General features: G+C 37.5%; 1 protein-coding gene across 5 annotated transcripts in view; it reads left to right on the plus strand.

Moving 5' to 3' along the window:
- The first annotated feature begins 595 nt into the window (after nucleotides 1-595).
- The window catches only part of setd5 (SET domain containing 5), a 43,517-nt gene continuing 26,291 nt past the window's right edge, over nucleotides 596-17,821 (plus strand). For all 5 annotated transcript variants that reach the window (XM_066698353.1, XM_066698356.1, XM_066698354.1 and 2 more), the window contains exon 1: nucleotides 596-1,028. The gene's annotated coding sequence lies outside the window, so the exon portion shown is untranslated. The remainder of the gene's footprint in view (nucleotides 1,029-17,821) is intronic.

The following is a 17,821-nucleotide window of genomic DNA, read 5'->3' on the forward strand; positions in this document are numbered from 1 at the left end:
GTCCAATCAGAAGGCGGTGTGGGCGGGGCTCACCCTACCCCTACTGGCGTAGCCCCTGGAGTAGGGCCCTGGAGAACCCGTGATGCTAGGGGCGTCCTATACGTTGTGTCAATTTGGCAACGTAGGCCTGTCCTTGTGCCGGAGGGTGCCTTATTGCATTACAAATACAATAAAATAAAAAAATATCAAACCCAAACCAGCACAGACCCCACTGAAAATGTAAAAGTCCACAGCGTGTCATTTTAATTTAACATATTTTCCTTTTCGAGGATCGTCCACTTTTAATCCGCCACATGCCTCTCCCTCGACTGCTGCTGAGCTACTGACTGCCCGTCTGAGCGGCACAAGCTGCTTCTCCAGACTTTGCCACCCCTTCTCTCCAGATCACCCCTTCCCTCTTTTCAGGAAAAAAAGAGAAAAAATCGGCGCCCCGCACCCTCCAATAGCATTGCCGTATTCTTGTTTATTTTTTTGATGGACGGCTGTGCGACCAATCGCAGGAAGGGGGTGGGACAACGCAGAGAAGCCCGCCTACATGCGAGCCCCTGCGCCGAAGCCTGGGAATCCCCGTGTTTTGGTTGTGTGTCAGTTTCGCTGGCTCCCGCGGTCGATGCCGGTTAGGAGGGGGATGGGCGGCACTGCGAGTGTTGAGGGGCTAAGAGAGAATCAGAGCCTGTAACTCCACATAGAGCAGTACATCTCCCATCATAAACACCGGCTATAAATAATAAGAAAACACTATAATAAACGGATTCAAACTGCAGGGATTAAATCTAGACAGTCTGCGGAAGTGCTTTCCCCGAGATAGGACAGGGAATAAAACTTTCCCCCCTTGCGCAAGGGATACTGAGAAGGCTGTAGTCTACCCGGGAAGAGGAAGCCACATCCCCGGGTACTGTGTGCAGGAAATATCGCGGCTGCTTTCTAGGCCCTGTTGTAAGATTTGCCTTAATGTTGGAATATTTGTAGACCAGAAAAGCAAAAGAAGTGGCTTTTCGAATTGAACTGGGGTGAATAGGCCTCACCAGGTAAGATTATTTTACATTTTAACTACATTTTGAGAATTTTGTGGATTGTATTTCTGAGGGTTATATGACGTTAGTTCATGCTAAAATGTTGTCTGATTTGGGCATTGTAAAGTGTATTGGTTAGTGTTAGTTCCAGTGATGATGATGATGATGATATTTTTACAAAACCCATGTACATATGACATGAATAAACAGGCTTTTTTTGTCGGTGTATGGTACGTGCTATGCAGTGTTTGCTGACAATGTAAACAATGCTCCTTTTTAATATTTAATTTATAAATATTTCTTACAGCAATTAATGTATTGTTCTTGATTGAAGCAATCCAAATGTCAGTATGTTAAATGTAAATACTGAATTTGAAGGTTCATCACAAAAGTGTAATTTTATCCTGTCATTATATATATATATATATATATATATATATATATATATATATATATATATATATATATATATATATATAAGCACCAATGTTACATTTTAAAACACGAACTTTTAGAAAAAATTAAATAAGCTGAAACTATCGAAGGTCGACTCACTTTTGAGGTTTGTGAAAGTAATGTGTTGCCATACCGATCATCTCGCGTTAGAACAGTTTCCCCATATTGATTGCTTGACTAGGTACAATCACGTAGGAGTTAGGATATACGTTCATGTGTCATTAATACATAACCTAAACTTTTCGGACACCATTGAATTGGTTAGCCTCTCACAATCCTCTTATTCTATCGAGATAAAATATGCATTTGAATTTTGACCATGCTTGGTGCAATACCACTTTTTTTCTATTTCTATGTTAACCCATTTCCTTATTTTAGTCCCATCTTAAGTGAGATTATGATTGCTTTAACTACTTAGTCTGGGATAATACAGTAGTTGAACAGTTTTGTATTTAATTTAATTTTAAAGAACAGTCTCTGCGGTGATTTGCTTTGCTCAGTCTCTCTCTCTCCCACCTCGGTAGCGCTGGAGAGAAATGGGTGGTATTTGTGAAGAGCTCCTGTTTCCTTTTTTAGCCTCCATTTTTATTTCAACAACAAGTGAGCTGAAATGAGAGAGAGAGAGAGGGAGGGAGGTCAGGCCTCTAGCAGCACTGCAGAACCAACAGGATCTTACCAAGTCTTTCCAACAAACTACACCGAAGATCACAATGTTTGTGCAATTGGGTCCAAAACACGGCGAGGGAAGCCATTCGAGGCTTACTCATTTCAATGGGCCTGTCACATCCGTCGAGTCCAGTTATGTCAGCGTACCTTCCTGTTTTTGCAACATAAAGTTAAAAATGAAGTCCTCCCCTCCCAGCTCTCAGCATTGATACCTCGATTAAAATGTTGCGTGTAGCTTTGCGATAATGTCTGAGAGTTATCAGTGTCCTCGCATTGGAAGTGTGCTAAAGCCGAAAGAAGGATTATAATACTGTCCCTTGACAGTGTTGGCACACACATCTAACTGACGTTTGTTCATCTGGATTAATGGATGAACACACTATTGTAATACAACCCGTTAGTAACCCTCCCTGTAAGTGCAGAACACTAGTTGTTGGAAAGGTTAATACATTGTTGGTTGTTTGGTATACATTTCATATTTAATAACTGGTCAAAAAACAATGAATACATGTTACACTTCTAGACGCCATTTACAATTATTGCTGTATGCTACCTGGCCTCAAACTACTGCCAGATGCTGTCTTTCATATCTCCTGTGGGCCCTCCATTAAGTCTCACGCTTGATTTCCATCTGCAGCTCAGACTGAGCTTTCAGTTTGGCATGTGGGGCCACAGTCACTGCTATTGTTTCCATCCACCCAGTGTAGGCCGTCTGCAACCGGATGTTTGCAGAAGAGTTCACAGGGTATCTAGCGTCATTATATTCAATCTTGATTAAAACTGAAAGTCCTAAGAAATCCAAATGGATATAATGACATTACAGTAACATTCAATTTTAAAATGTAGTTAAAGGCTTTTAATTTGTGTAAAATATGTCCTACATTTAAAAAGAATGTAGTTTTTTCCAGACAGAAATCACGTTCTTCCTCATGGCATACAGAACACTTTTGGGAACATTAGACATTCATTCTGGTACAGCTATCTGTTGATACAAAAACAGATTGAAAATAGTAATGTAGTGGACAAATACAACTGACAATGCATTGCTCATTTAAGGAGTTTGAACAGAGTGCTGTTTTGTTGGAGGAAGTTGTTTTTTAATGGAGTGGTCATGATTGGTTTTGTAATTTTGTGAAAAGGGCAGCTACTGCAGTGAGTACTAAAATGCAGAACTATTAAGTCTGAGTATTTCTGTCTGAGCTGTTCTGTGGCAGTAGGTCCCAATCAGTGCTGGTGCTCAGCTATCATGTCTTATAATATTTGATACCCCCAATGTAAATGTATGCTGTAAGTGTAATTTGTTTTGTAGTCTGAATGTGTGTGTATGTATTAATACATTGTTGGGGGCATGATTTGAACCGACTGCATACAGTACAGATGTAACTATAAGTGTCTTGTACCTGCTTTACATTTTAATTAGGATATATTTTGTATTTTGTTGTATATTGATATTTCCATAGGTGCAAAATACTTATTTGTGAAAAGTGTAGTTTTTGTCAACTGTAAGTAACCCTGGGTATGGGCATCTGCTAATAAATAATACATTCTCTGTACTTTTTAAGTTAATTTGTTGAAGGCAAATCACAGGCATTCTGTAAAAGAGGAATTTCAGGTACTGTCGTACGTGTTTTAAGGCATTTCCTATTGGGGGTTATATTTTATGCTCTTATTACACAATATCTGTAGAGTCACCTACAGACTGTGCCATATTATTGCTGATTCATACCAGAATTGTATAATTGCTGAGATATTGTGATGGATTTCCTTTAAAGTATGTGTTTCCTATGTGCAATTTTTCAGGTGCTCTATTGGATACTTAAAATGAGGGTAGTTTAATGTTTCAAAGGACAGGGCTTACTGGAGACTTTAACAAAGTTTTACAATAATGTACAAATGTTTATGTACCAGTAAATACAAATAAATGTTGTAAGAAATTTAATTCAGGTTTGATTATTAAAGAGTTTTCAAAATGTTTATTTTTTAGGTTTATGTGTTTGTCTGTAATTAACTGTCTCTGTTACATGGTCAGTTTCATTGTGGTGGTGTCTGTAGTACAACTGTGAATATAAGCAATTAAGCTGGAAGTTATGTTGATATATTTTTAAAGTGTAGGGTTTTGGTGCAAAACCAGTTGCCCTCTGTTGATACTCCGTGTATAAACAAAACAGTTTGCTTTCATGTTCTTATTTCAGGAAATATAGTTAAAAATATACATTGATAAAACAATCTTTGGCTACATATTCTCCCAAACCCCAAAAACCGATGGCATGCTTAATGCAATGTTTCTACATACAGAAGCTTCACTTATTTTTCCAAATCTGAAACTACACATTTTCTTATTATTTCATATTAAAAATGTTAACTTACCTTAATTTTAGATAAAAAAAAAAAGGCAAAAGTAAACTTTAAATTATTCTGTAGTCAGACTCGGGCTTGTTTAGATAGTTATATGTGGCTCTTAGGGTCCCTCCCTTCCACACCCCTTTGAAACATGCTCAGTACTGTGACATTTTGCATATTACTGGAGGAGAACTCTACAATATAAAAGTCTGTCAAAATATACAACTGTCAATTATTTTAATGTTTGTTTTAGGGCCACCAGTTATTTACTTAGTGAGGTGTTCACCAAAGCAGAATGCACTACAAAAGTAGCACATTGTTTTTGCCCTCTCAGAACGAAGCCAGTATTGGGTATTGTGATTCTGAACAGACCTTTATCACATTGTGAGTTAAGATCCAGGAGGGGTCTCGTGAAATGTTGTCTAGGTGCACTGTACATTATTTTAGATGAGGAAAACATTGTTAGAAATATTCAATTTCATTTCTGTATGATTCTTTTTTAAATACTCCCTTGGATTAGAAACTGTTGTCACCAAACAGGTTCTAGCATGCCTCGTGGAATGTGAGAGTGAGCCAAAATGGTGGACTCAGGGTTGCAGTTTTTATACTAAATAGTGATGTGGCATTCAGTGGTGTCAGCTACCTGTTATTGTGCCAATCCACACGTTTTACCAGGAATTAAATTGCCACAATTATCGAGTTACCTTGGAATAAGAATATAGATATTTTTCCACATCCTGTTGAAGCCAAATATTGGCAGTGGATAATTTTTGATTGTTTGGAATTGTCACTGTAATTATTTAGTGTAAAGCTCTCACCAGGTATTGATAATCTTTGTGATGTAAAAAATATTTTTAAACTTGGAAGAGCATTTTTTTTGTTCAGTTCTGAACACCAAGGCTTATATCTGTGACTTATCTTAATAATAATCTGAATGCTATAAAATGTATGCAAAATCTGCCTCTTCCTTTTTGGAATGTGCATGTTTTTTTCTTTTTACACTCGTAGTCTGCAATCTGCACTTTTAATCAGCTGGGTTCATGGCTCAAATTCCTGCACGGACACAGGATGGATGTACGCAGCTAACACAAGTCCTACAAAACATGCATTGCCAAGCTGTCCACACTGTAACACTGCTCTCCTTGGTAACACTGGGCTCTTAGGAGTTGTGTGACAAGCTGAGGAAATCCCGATCAACTCGGGCCTACAGAAACCCTGGCAGCTCCTGGCCAATGTGAATCCTGGTGGCTCGGACTGGAAATACGGATCTTTTTATATTGTTGAAAGGCAGACGGGCAGATAAGTATAAATATAGTGTATTGATTTACAAGCAGAGAGTGCAAATTAAGCTTACAGACATAATCATACCACCTGGTGTTGTCTTACATAGTGTTTTCAAAGCAGGTCTAATAACGTGAAACTGTTCAAAATCTGATGTCAGGGGAGTGTTTTTTTTTTCCTGTAGACTTCAGGTTAAATCTCCTTGTGTAAAACATGGATGTTACTTCTAAAACGTTGCACTGGGAACATTTTAAATTCATTACATAATTGCACTGGTCTAGTATCAGGCTAATGGAAATCAGGAAATTGTTGAATATGTTGGTTGTATCCCACAGAATCTAGAATTTGAGAGTACATGATCTAATATAATCCTAATGTAAGTAATTTTAAATGGAGCATGTGGGCTTCTGTTTTACTGTGTGAGATTGGCTATGATCAAAATTCTTTCAATACACCAACATCTTTAAAAGAGCGTCACTGCAGCTATTAAAAGCAATAGAAACATGCCCCTTGCTATCCTCACTACAGCATGTCTGTCCACTGTGTGATGTATTCACAGATGACACTCCATGCCTATTGTTTTGATTAAGAATAATCTGTCTGCAGTTTTCTATTGTTAGTGCTTATGACTTCAGTAACTTAGTCTGTATAATGTAGCCTCTTGTTCTTTGTTGAGTTGCTTAGTCTGCTTGCTTTTCTAGATGAAATACCAACAAGACCCTACACATGATTCATTACCAACCTTTTCTTTATTCCTCCATTTGCAGAATAAAGGCTGACCCAGGGCAATTTGTAAGGTTTTGTAACTAACACAGCATTTCCCAATGCTAATGTCTTTTTAAATCATACCTCTTAATTGCATTCATTTTTAATATCTAAATTGCACATTTCCTTTCTGAAGCCAGTGTTTTTAGATACTGAATGGTTTGTTGCAGCTTATGATTTGCATTCTTACTTTGTTTGGATTATTAAAGCTTTCGATCACATTGTTTTAAATATGTTGTTGTTTTTGCTGTATGTAATGGTTGCCTTTTTTATTTTATTTTTTTGTCCAGACCTCTGTAAGAAAATTTTAAAAAGAGCAATGAGTTGGCATTGAACTTAAGAATTATACTGAAGTCTCCATCTTAGTTTGTGTACGGTTAGCTGTACTTGTTGGGCTAGAGTTTTCTTAAATAGATCTCGAGTTTTTTGTCCCCCAAGCAGGCCTCTTCCTTTTTGAAACTTGTGAGTTCTTGGTGAAAGCTTAGACCAGGAAGGGATTGTTCATAATGTGATGACATCAGAGAATGGAATGAAGGAGAAAGGGGGGAAAAAAAAAAAAAGTAGAGCAAGTAAACACACTGATTTGCTCATTCTTCAGGAGGTGTTGGAATTAGCTACCATTGGAGGGTGCAATAAATTGTCAACGCCGTAGGATTACCATAGAGGGGGGACTGAGTTTTTTTCCCTTCTTTTTTTCTCTCCATTCTAGTCAGCATAGTCTTTGAACCCTAAAAGATGTTTGTGAAGAGTACAATGTGTGAGTTGAGCAGGGAGCTGGCACATTTCCATTAGAAAGAGAGAATTCCAGCAAAGTACAAACAGAACAAGAGGGGGAGGGGAGAGCTTTACTCGTATATGGCAAAAACAGCCCAGGTTTTCTCTTCGGTCAGATCCCCTTCTGGATTTGTGTGTAACGTAGTTCAAATGATCTTGTTGCATTACATTTATAGACATCAGTACAGGATCTGAATTATTTTAAGACTGTGTACGTGCTTTTACTGCTTTGTTTAGTCTGCTGCACTTCGAAGAGGATGTGGTCACTGGGATTGAACATTAATTTGCTGTCTTAAAGTTGATTTACTTTGAAAGATTCATCTACCTTACTAATGTATTTGTGTTTGAGTAGTCGAACAGTAATTAGTGAACTACAAAGCTTACATTTTCTGATTTCCCACTGTTAGAGTACCCTCCGTGTGCCTCACTCTGAAAAGGCTCTTGCTTGAACTGGGCCCTTGCATTCTAGAAAAGGCTGCTGTGAAACTGGACCGTGTATTTAGCAAGAACTGAAGCAATGTGTTGATTTCAGTATATATCCAGATATTGTATTGTTTGATTGCTGCTGATAACTAAAGCCATTTATTTAATTTGTCCTCACACTGATGGAAGTTTAAATAAGCACAGTGCATACTCCACTAGCCTAAGGCCTGACTCCCTCACTCAGTGCTTGATTGAGCTGGTCTGCCCTCCCTCCCTCGACTTTTTCAGATCATGTGCCCGTTGCTTGAGTCTGCTCTGCAGGCTATCAAAGTTTGAGTTAAAGTAGCTTAAAATGTACAGTATTATATGTATTTTGTATTAATTGCTACAATTTGTGTTTTTTCCTGTACCCTTTAGTAATGTTAATGTATTACTCCACTGTCCAATGTCATTTGTGGAGTAGTCTTGCAACTGAAAAAGAAGCAGATTTTCTTTTGCAACACTAGTAGTTTTATAATGCTTGGCTATGTTGACTAACAAACAGTGATTGCATATGTGTGTGCAAAAATGGCTATATGATGATCTGAAGTTAAAGGTTTATAAAATATAAAATGCTGCCACTGAAGTCACTGGTTAGTCCCCCCCCACCCCCCCTTTATTTTTCTGTGTATTTTCTATTGAGACTGGGAGAGGGGCCAGCCAATAGCATCTGTATTGTTTTTCCACTCTGCAGAGGCTTCTCTCTACAATACTGTCGGCAGGCCTTCTTCCCTTCCACTGCGCTATCAGCACAGGCCTTAGCAAACAAGATGACATCACACACAAGGTTACAGAGTGGGGAGAGATGCACTGGCACATCCTCTCAGTAACCAGATTACCTTTAATGGAAAACCACCAAAGTTCTCCTCCCCATTCTGGGCACATCTTTTAATCAGACTACTACTGAAATCCCTTTTTGTTAACAGGATAAAAAATAGCTTTTTTTTCCACAAGTGTTATATTTTTCTTATTGTTTGTAATTACCACATTTTCAATTTATTCTCCACAAAATCCTTGAAGTAGGTGTGATATATTTATATATTTAATTTAATAAAGTTTAAGCTTTGCTTTTGTAAATCAAGAGGGAGAAATTCAGTGGGATGTGTGTTAGACAGGGTTTTCAAACGATATACACTTCATGAAGTCAACACATCAGCTTTTGTTATGAAAAATGAAAACACTTGGCCTTACAGCACCCCTGATGTTTAGAGGCCCTCTGCGGCGCCAGGGGTCTACAGTGCGAGCATTTTACTTGCATTTGCGAGTAAAGATAATGTTGTGCGAGTGTGAAATACAATTTGAGCGCACAGTGCGAATACAATGTTTGAACTCTATAAGACTACATTGAAATGTTTATGATAACGATATTTTATACAAATCATTACGGTAGCAAATGTGGGAAATGTAGTTTGGTTGTGGATTGTCCCCATTAACCGAAGGCAAGTCCCGTGAATTATGTTTGACACAGTGTTGTAGCGGTTCATTAGGCTAAATATCCAAAGACCTACTAGCTGGCGTTAGCCGCCTCGTCATTAAAACAAACTTACAGATGCAGCCCTATTGTTGCTGAGTACTACTGTAACAACTAATTGATAATGTTGATTATTAAAATCTACTAAAATTCATCGTCGATTATTTGGGTCTACCTGGCACATTGGATCTGTTAAAACCTCGCAAAGTTCTCAGCTTTTCAGTTTCTTGAACTGGTGTGTATCTCGCAAGCTACACCTGTTTCTTTCTCCTCAACTACATTATTATTATTGTACCCACACGCTATACTCCAGGAAGAGTCAAAACAGACACATTAAAGACAGCAGTATAGTACATGAAAACAAGCAGCTAGTTTAGCCAATAAAGGCGACCAAGCAATAAAAAGGCTGAAAAGATTATTTTAAAACTTGTAACTAACAGAGATCCTTAACTTTTTCAAAAAGGTGATTAAGACATTTCTTTAAACTATCCTGTGTAGGTGCACTTCTCAGCCTCTGGAAGTGCATTGCACAGCTGTGGTGCATTATTACAGGAGGCTCTGACTATATGATCAAACTAGTGGCATAAATATTGAATTCACAATATAAACATGTCATAAACATTTGAGTTTCAGTCGGGGGGTAGGGGTGGTATGAGCCAATGCCCCTTCTCTTTCCCCTAAGTGCCCTATATGCCCTGACCGCACCCTTCCCCCCGGACCTCACTTGGCCGGCACCTCCCCCACTGCAACCCGACTTTGACGGTGTTCTGTCAAACTGAACTTCCCTATCAGGATGAGCTGCCCGGTAGCCTGAAAAACAATGGGCTACCGTTTGGAAAGAGCTGCCCCAATTGAAAACATTAGGAAGCTCATCCTGTCAGTCAGAAAGGACCTGTCAGAATGGGCTACCAGGTGTTTTTCAACATTCTTACTGTATTTTAACCCTTCAAAACTGAGGTAGCTCATTATGACGGACATAAGGTACCCATCTGAATAGGCTCTCTTTTTCAACACTCGTACTGTTTTGGAAGCCTTCAAAACCTAGGTGGCTCATCCTGTCATCTATGCTTAAAAAGCAAATTAGTCACATGTGAACACGGGTAAAATCATTTTAAATGTACATAATTATTACCAGTAGATTTATGGGCGTGTTCACTGCACACGTGTACTTTCGATAGGTTGCTCATTCTGACAAGTAGCTGAGTTTGTCAGAACACCTGACAGTCACCCTGGATAAGGCTGTCTGCCAAGAAATAATAATTACACCAGCACTCACCATCCCCCTCCACCCCGGACCGCTCTTCGCTAGCTCCCCCCCAGAATGAATTGCCCCTTTTTGGTTTGAGTTATTGCCCCCTCCACAAGGCTGTATTTACATGTCTTGAACATTGTAGCATTTGTTTTTCATTTGAGCATTAAATATGAACCATTATGTGCCACTCATTTCTTTTTTTTTTTTTTTTTTTTGTGTGCCCCTTAATTTTGGACTGTGCCCGTAAATTGAAAAATGTAGGGGCACAGTGCTCCTAAGGAAAAATGTAAGCGTAGAGCCCTGGGTGCAGTGCCAGGTTTGGGTAAGCAGCTGGCACTGAACTGGGCAGAAAAGCCAGCAATTCTCAGTGCGCTGCAGAGCTAGTGTTTTACAGTGTTTTAGTCACAAAACTGCATCTAAGGTAGGCCTGGCACCAAGAAGATCTAGGGCTGTATGGTTATCTATACATACATGTTCAGCCATGTTACTAAATAATAGATGTACCACCTTACCTTTTGGTGTTATGTATCTTAATCTAATTCAAGATCCCACTTTCTTTCAGCTGGATTTGAAGTTTAAATGCAATGACCTTTTGGCAAAAGCAGCCCAAATCCCACTCAGAATTCCATCTGCCTTTGTGTTATGCACTCGTATCTCTGCACAATATTAAATATAATTTTGTTGTTGGTATGAAAAGAATATGCAGCAGGATTGTTAGGTTTAGTTTCAGCCCCTTCCCCCAACAAGTTAGTTTCAAGATGGGTGTAATCCCAGTTTGCATTAAAAGGTAGAAGCCCACCTTGAGAGATACTGGCAAACATAGTAAATGCTTCTAGTGCTTTTTCTGTATATTCAAGCTTGGTACGATGGACCTGGAATTTTTTTTTCTTCTTCCTATTCCCCATTTTCTTCCTCTCAAAAAAATAAGTTTTTAGCATCAAGCCCTTCTAATATTTAATTCTGTTCATGCCTGATGTCAGATGTCTTTCTAAAATGGTTATAGTTGTCTCTTTGATTATGTGATTTTGACTCTTGTGTATTGCATCGATTTCAATGCTATAATGTACATTACCAAAACCTTATTAAAATGAAATGTAGCATTCACTGACTTTACCATTTCCAATTAGATCAAGGATGTTTGACCTTCAGTCATTCTGTGTGTGGTTGCTCTTTAGAGCCGAGTTTACTACTTGTTGTTTTGTGAACTGTACTAATTGTATGTGTAATTCTTTGGTTAGCTCAATCATTTTTTTATTTATTTTTAATCATCATCTGGGTTTTCTGATCATTTTGCACAATGGCGTTAACACAGCCCAGCTGGTGACGTTTCCATCTGTGGTGCCTGCATCTTGAGTGTGCTGCTCGGTGTTGCTGCAGTGGCAATGAGATTCTTTTGAATGAGATGAGGACTAGGAGTGTCAGCCAATGTCTCCCCTGGAACAGTGGTGGGCTGTCTAAGGGAGGAGCTCACAGAGTAGCCCTGGTTTAGAGCTTTGCTAACTACAATATTAAGTTGACAATTGGTGGTTATACTGTCTCCACCCCACCCCTGCCTTTCCTTCAGTAAATACCCACAGCCAAGTTACATGTACAGTATAGTCTATTTAGTGTTTCCAGAGTAATGCCATTTTATCTTGTACCCCGACCGGAAACAAAATAGTGCTCTCATGGTCAAGCCTAAATTGAAAGATCCAATCTATGTATAGCCTAACTAAAGGGAAACATTCCAATTATGAGCTGCTACAAATACATTAATTTAATTGAAGTCAAAAGACTATTTTTGTCATCATTAAAAAATATATTTATTAGTAATTATTTCCTTCAGCTAACAACCACCCTTCCCTCAATTACTGAAAACATCTAAGCGTACCAATGCTAATTCCATAATGACAATCATTTCTAAAACGTTATAAAACGTAATCTAGGCTGGCATGGTCTTGCCAGTACCCAGAAGGTGGTTGGCATAAGAAGATATACATCAACAGGTAAAAACTCTTACAACGATTGCAGCATGATGCAGATAGCCAAGTTTCACTTTGAAATGCTTTTAATACAAGTGTTGTTCCCAGAAACAGCTTACATTGCAATAAAAGCTGACCTTTGTTCTACTGTGTACTTCCTGATACACAAACGGCTAGTGTAATCCAAAGAGCAAATGACAAAACTACACTCCAAATAAAATTCTCATTCAATTGTCATAAATTACCATTTCAGAAGTCTTATTTCAAGTATAATCTTTTATGAAACAATGCAATTGTTACATTCCTTTAGAAAATAACTGTCTTGCCTCATAATCTCTTTATAGAACAGTCTAAAATATCTTTGTCATTTATTTGTTATCCATTCTACCTTCCATTAGTTCTGTAATCTACTTCATGGTCAAATGATTAAAATGTTATTTTCATGGTTATACTGTATGCCATATTCCATTTTTAATTGGTATTGTAATTATAATCAAGGTCAGTTTGCAATTTCCATTCCATTTGTATTGAGAAATGTTTACATGGTCTCTGTTTATGTGGTTTTTAAATGTACTATGCCATACTTCCATTCTCCTGACCGGTCCATTAGTACTTTCAGTGTTGGTCATTTCGCCCTTGTCCCTCTGATCTCTAGCTGTCAAAACCAGATTTAATCTGATCTGCTCAAACCCCTTCTATAGATATTACACTTTCTTTAGCCAGAAGTAGAACCAATATTTTGTGTTCAAGTGCCGTTTTAAATGGTTGTAGTTAACATAACCAGTTTTGTAACAATAGGCGAGTCTTATGAAGTCAAAGATCTTACTCATCTTACTTAATCTTACTCAATGTTAAATATCCTTTAATATTTCTTATCCACATTAAATTAAATTAAAAAGTTTACTAACTAATGTTTGCAGCATTCCTTGTCCTTACCACTACTCCAGTTAAAGGGTGTTGCTTGTGCTGCTGGAATTATAGATGTTTTTGTTTTAAGCTCAGTCTGAAAACGGTTAACCAAAATGCCCATTGTATAGAATGACCTTTATCTTCAGTTGTCGGTTCTGGTATTTTAATGTAGAGAGTTCATACTTCTGCTTTTGGTTATAGTCCATGTGGTTAACGTTCAGTGTGGAGCATTTAAAAGTGATTAAAAAAATTAATCAAGATGGCCCCCCCCTCACTCTTCCTTCCCTGTATATTGCATGGATGCATTTGGGTAGTCTATAAATTGGTGCTTTACAATACATTCCTTTAAAGATCAGGGCTTTCCCCCCCCCCTTTTAACAGAAAATTATAAGTGGTAAAAAATATTTAGAAAAGGAAGAAACCTTGTCTGCAGTTTCACTTATGACATTATTTTCCATTCTCACCAATGTTCTTACCAGTTGTTTTGTTTCAGTACTGTGAATGACTGTTAAAGTAAATGTTACAGGTTTTGGCCAGACATTGTTTGCAGAATGCTTTGCTGACGATTTCCTTAAAGCAGAGATCTTCAAATGCAATAGGCTGACTTCTACACCATGGTGAATTGCAAAGCATTGGAGTGCTGTTATTTAAATGTCTACATGTTGTTTGGTTCAGCAGGGTACAAGAAAATCTTTATGAAAGTGGAATCTGGCATGCTGTTTTGTGACTAATCAAATGTACTTGCAGTACGGTTCTGCAATCCACAGCAGGGAGAGGATTTGTTCCACATGCACAATTGACTTTGGCCTTAAATACTTTTTAGTTTAAAGGCCACAAATATTGTGTACTATATTGCTATATGCAATGCCTGGCCAACTGATTGAAATATTGCATCAGTAGCTCCTTTTATACGTATATATCAGGGCATGCAGTACATAAATTAATACCTGTATAAATATTGCATCATTCCAAGACTGCAGGAAATTCTGTAATTCTGTGCAGCAAAGCACAACAGCAGAAACTCGAGGGATTCATGCCCTTCTTATCCTCCCACACTGGCAGTCGCTCGCTCACTCGCTCGCTCTCTCTCTCTCTCTCATTTAAATGTATTCTGTCATTTGCATTGGAACTGATGTGCAGTATTTTATTTAATACTAAACATACTTTGGGTCCCAGTGACAAAAAAAATCTTTAGAAACTGACATCTCTTTGGGAAGCAGCAGATAAGTAGTCCTTGTGAAGACAAAACTAATCTTGGGGGCAGATCATTTGTGACGTATATTAGGAAATGGTACTCGGTTCTTGGTAATATTTTTATGAATTAGTCTAAATATGTAAATGCTGAACAATGTGTTTTCAGATGTCCAGATGCCAACAAAAAAACAAACTTAATTAAAAAAAAAATTTCATGTTGAATGTACAGTTATATTCAAGACTGAGAGGAGGGATTCCTACAATTTTCTCAGCTAAATAATAATGATAATCTCCACCTTTTCTTACCTAAATGTAGTGTTCTGATTGAGTGTTAAATGCAGTTCTTATTAGGCTTAAGCCTTTAGCTTTTCCTGCCAATGCACCAAAGTCTCCACAGCATTGGCACTGGATACATCTCTGACCTGCAGACTGCATTTGTTCCAAAGTAGCAAATGAGTCCCCAATTAGGTCCTGCTTCTAACTCCTTTTTCCTAAGAGTTATTTTGGTGCATACTCCTTTGGCTCTCATGCATCCTCACTAGGCATTGTTAAAGCCCACTCCAGGACTATTCCTAAATCTCTTTTAAATTGAACATGTCCCTTCCCTCTGTATTGGCTATTATTGCCTTTGTTATGATATTTGTTTTGCCTTTTGAAAATGTATTTGCATATTGCACCCACAAGATGATTATGTACCTCTATCTGGATTGATGACTGCTTTTTTGAAGCACTATGTATTTAGTACACAAGCTTTTCATGTCACTATTTGTCGTTTAATCTGTCAACAATTGTGTATATCCATACTTATAGTAACTGACTTTTTGGGATTGATAGGTTGGTCCTGTTACTTATAGTTTATATGAATCAGGTTTTCTGTGTTATCTTTGGATTGTTTCACATCTTCTATTATGTGTACAGTTCTAATTTGTTTAATTATGGTTAAGTTATGGAATCGGGATTCTGTTGGCATTATCATTAACTAATCTTAATTGCACTTTATGATTATCATAAATCAGATCTATGTGTTCTCATGTTCAAACTCTCATCCTTATCATACTATATTTGTATATTTAAAATGAGAGATTTTACCACTTCAGTTTGCAGTTGTGTAATGCGTTATTATTTATAGGTGATACACCATACATAATAGGTTCTTATGCGTCAACACTCAGGGGGTGAGACATATGGGATGGGCAATGGCTCAGACAGATGCTAGCTACTGTAGTACTTTGAATAGTAGGTACAATAATTACCTTTTAATATGATTGCTATGCTTAAATTGCATTGCCTTTGGTCAAGCAATAAAGTAAAACATCTACAATGATGATCAAAAAAGGCACCTAAAAAAGGGGTATGCCAAAAAAATGAACTTATATAAAACTTAAAAATGAACTTTTATAAAGCTTTTGAGAAAATGCACATTCAGGAGAACTGAATGTTTTCACAGACTAAATGTTACATTTTTAATAAACCCTAAAATATTCCTACTTGGAAAATAAGGGAGACAATTTGACTTGAAAGTGACAGTCTCCTTTCTCTTTAAGAAGTTGTATTTTATTTTCATTTAATGTATGCAAGCAACTGATTGATAATCCAAGGTATATTTTTTAACCTTAGCTGTATTTCATGATTAAATTTAAATGTATGATATGGTTTATTTTAAGATGGCATTCTTTCTGAGCACAGTGGGATAGAAACTGACAGCACAGGCTTTCTGCTCAGACGTAATTTGAATCATTTTGTTAAGTGCAGGGAGTTAAGATTGCAGCTGGGGATGTGTGTTACCTCAAATGTGGACTTGTTAGAATTTGGTTTAATAAGTTTAAGAGGGGTAGCAAGTCAGGCAAGTGAGCCCCATTAGGAAGTTCAAAATATATGGTAGATGTAATGCTCTGACTTGGGACATCTCACTTTGATCAGTGCTGATGGCTCTTGTAAAAGTATTGTTGCCAGAATGTTTTGACATCTTGTAAATGTATACGCTTTGTGTAATATACCCTAAATGCTGCTTTGGATTTTCTTTGCAATGCCTTTCACTTTCATATGCTTTGTTTTAGATATTGTTAATTACCTGATATGTAATTTAACTTTTTCCTATTGTATTGAAGCATCTTAAGCATTTAATGTATAATATAGGCTTACTTTTTATTGATGTTAATAATGTTTGGTTTAACTGGAGCACTATTATAATTGCCCTTTGCTATGAAACATCCAATATAAATTCTAGTGTTTTTCTTGTCAGTGCCAGTTCATTAATTTTAACTTGTATAATTACATTTTATGATTATATTGTTTGATTTATACTTTTCCATGTAATGGGAGCTTTAACCCTGTACTTAAAATAGGTCTGTGGGAAAGGTCTTCAAACATGCTGCTATTGTGTATTCTATTGTATCTTCTTTTGCTTTTGTGAGGAATGTGTGTGTGTGTGTTACAGACGGCATGTATGGTTCTTATTGTCTGGGATACTGGGAGCTGTACATTTAAAATATTCTGCTGAAACCCAGCTGCTGCTTGGTAATTTGACCCCCTTATGCCGTCCAACTTCTCTTATCCAAAGTGCTCATCATTTGTCAATACCAGACTGATACCCTTTATCTAGAGCAGTAAAAGGCAGTGTGGGCTTTTTCTTATAGCAACACTTTTTGTGTAGATTTGCCTTCCCTAGTTTTGAGCAATTCTTTGAATCAATACAATTTCACAAAAATATAACTTTGATTTGGAATTTCAGGAAGTGTCTGACTTGTCACATGCTATCGGACTGAGTCTTCTATGCAATCTGATGTCTGGTCTTCTTACAGAGGCCTTTGTGCCAGTACATTGTCTCCGGAGAACACAGAGGATATGAATAATTTAAAGATTAAAAGGAATCAAATTATATATTGCATGCCAGCACTACAGTACTAGGACTGCATCAAGCGGTTAGCAGTGTGCATTTTTTCTTAGCCCTCAGACATCCTTAAAATGGCCTCTTACTCCTGAATTGAAAAGGCAGCATGTGTCTGCTGGTAATTTGAACCTGTTATTCAGGCTAGGGAAGAGGGGCCTTCTTTGGAAGAAACGTCTGTTCTGTATTTGGTGGTCATAATGCACTTGTAGTTAACACACCTTTGTTTGGTGCTTTTAGATCTACATTAATAGAGTTAAGCACATCCACACACCCAGATTATTAGTAGATGACTATGGGGTTCTCTGCTAATGACAAATTTTGTTTTTGTCTATGTAAGCAAATAACTTTTAATAATTGGTTTAGTTTCAGAGTTTAGAGGAATGAGGG

The sequence above is a fragment of the Amia ocellicauda genome, chromosome 3, assembly GCF_036373705.1.
Source record: "Amia ocellicauda isolate fAmiCal2 chromosome 3, fAmiCal2.hap1, whole genome shotgun sequence".
NCBI lineage: Eukaryota > Metazoa > Chordata > Actinopteri > Amiiformes > Amiidae > Amia > Amia ocellicauda.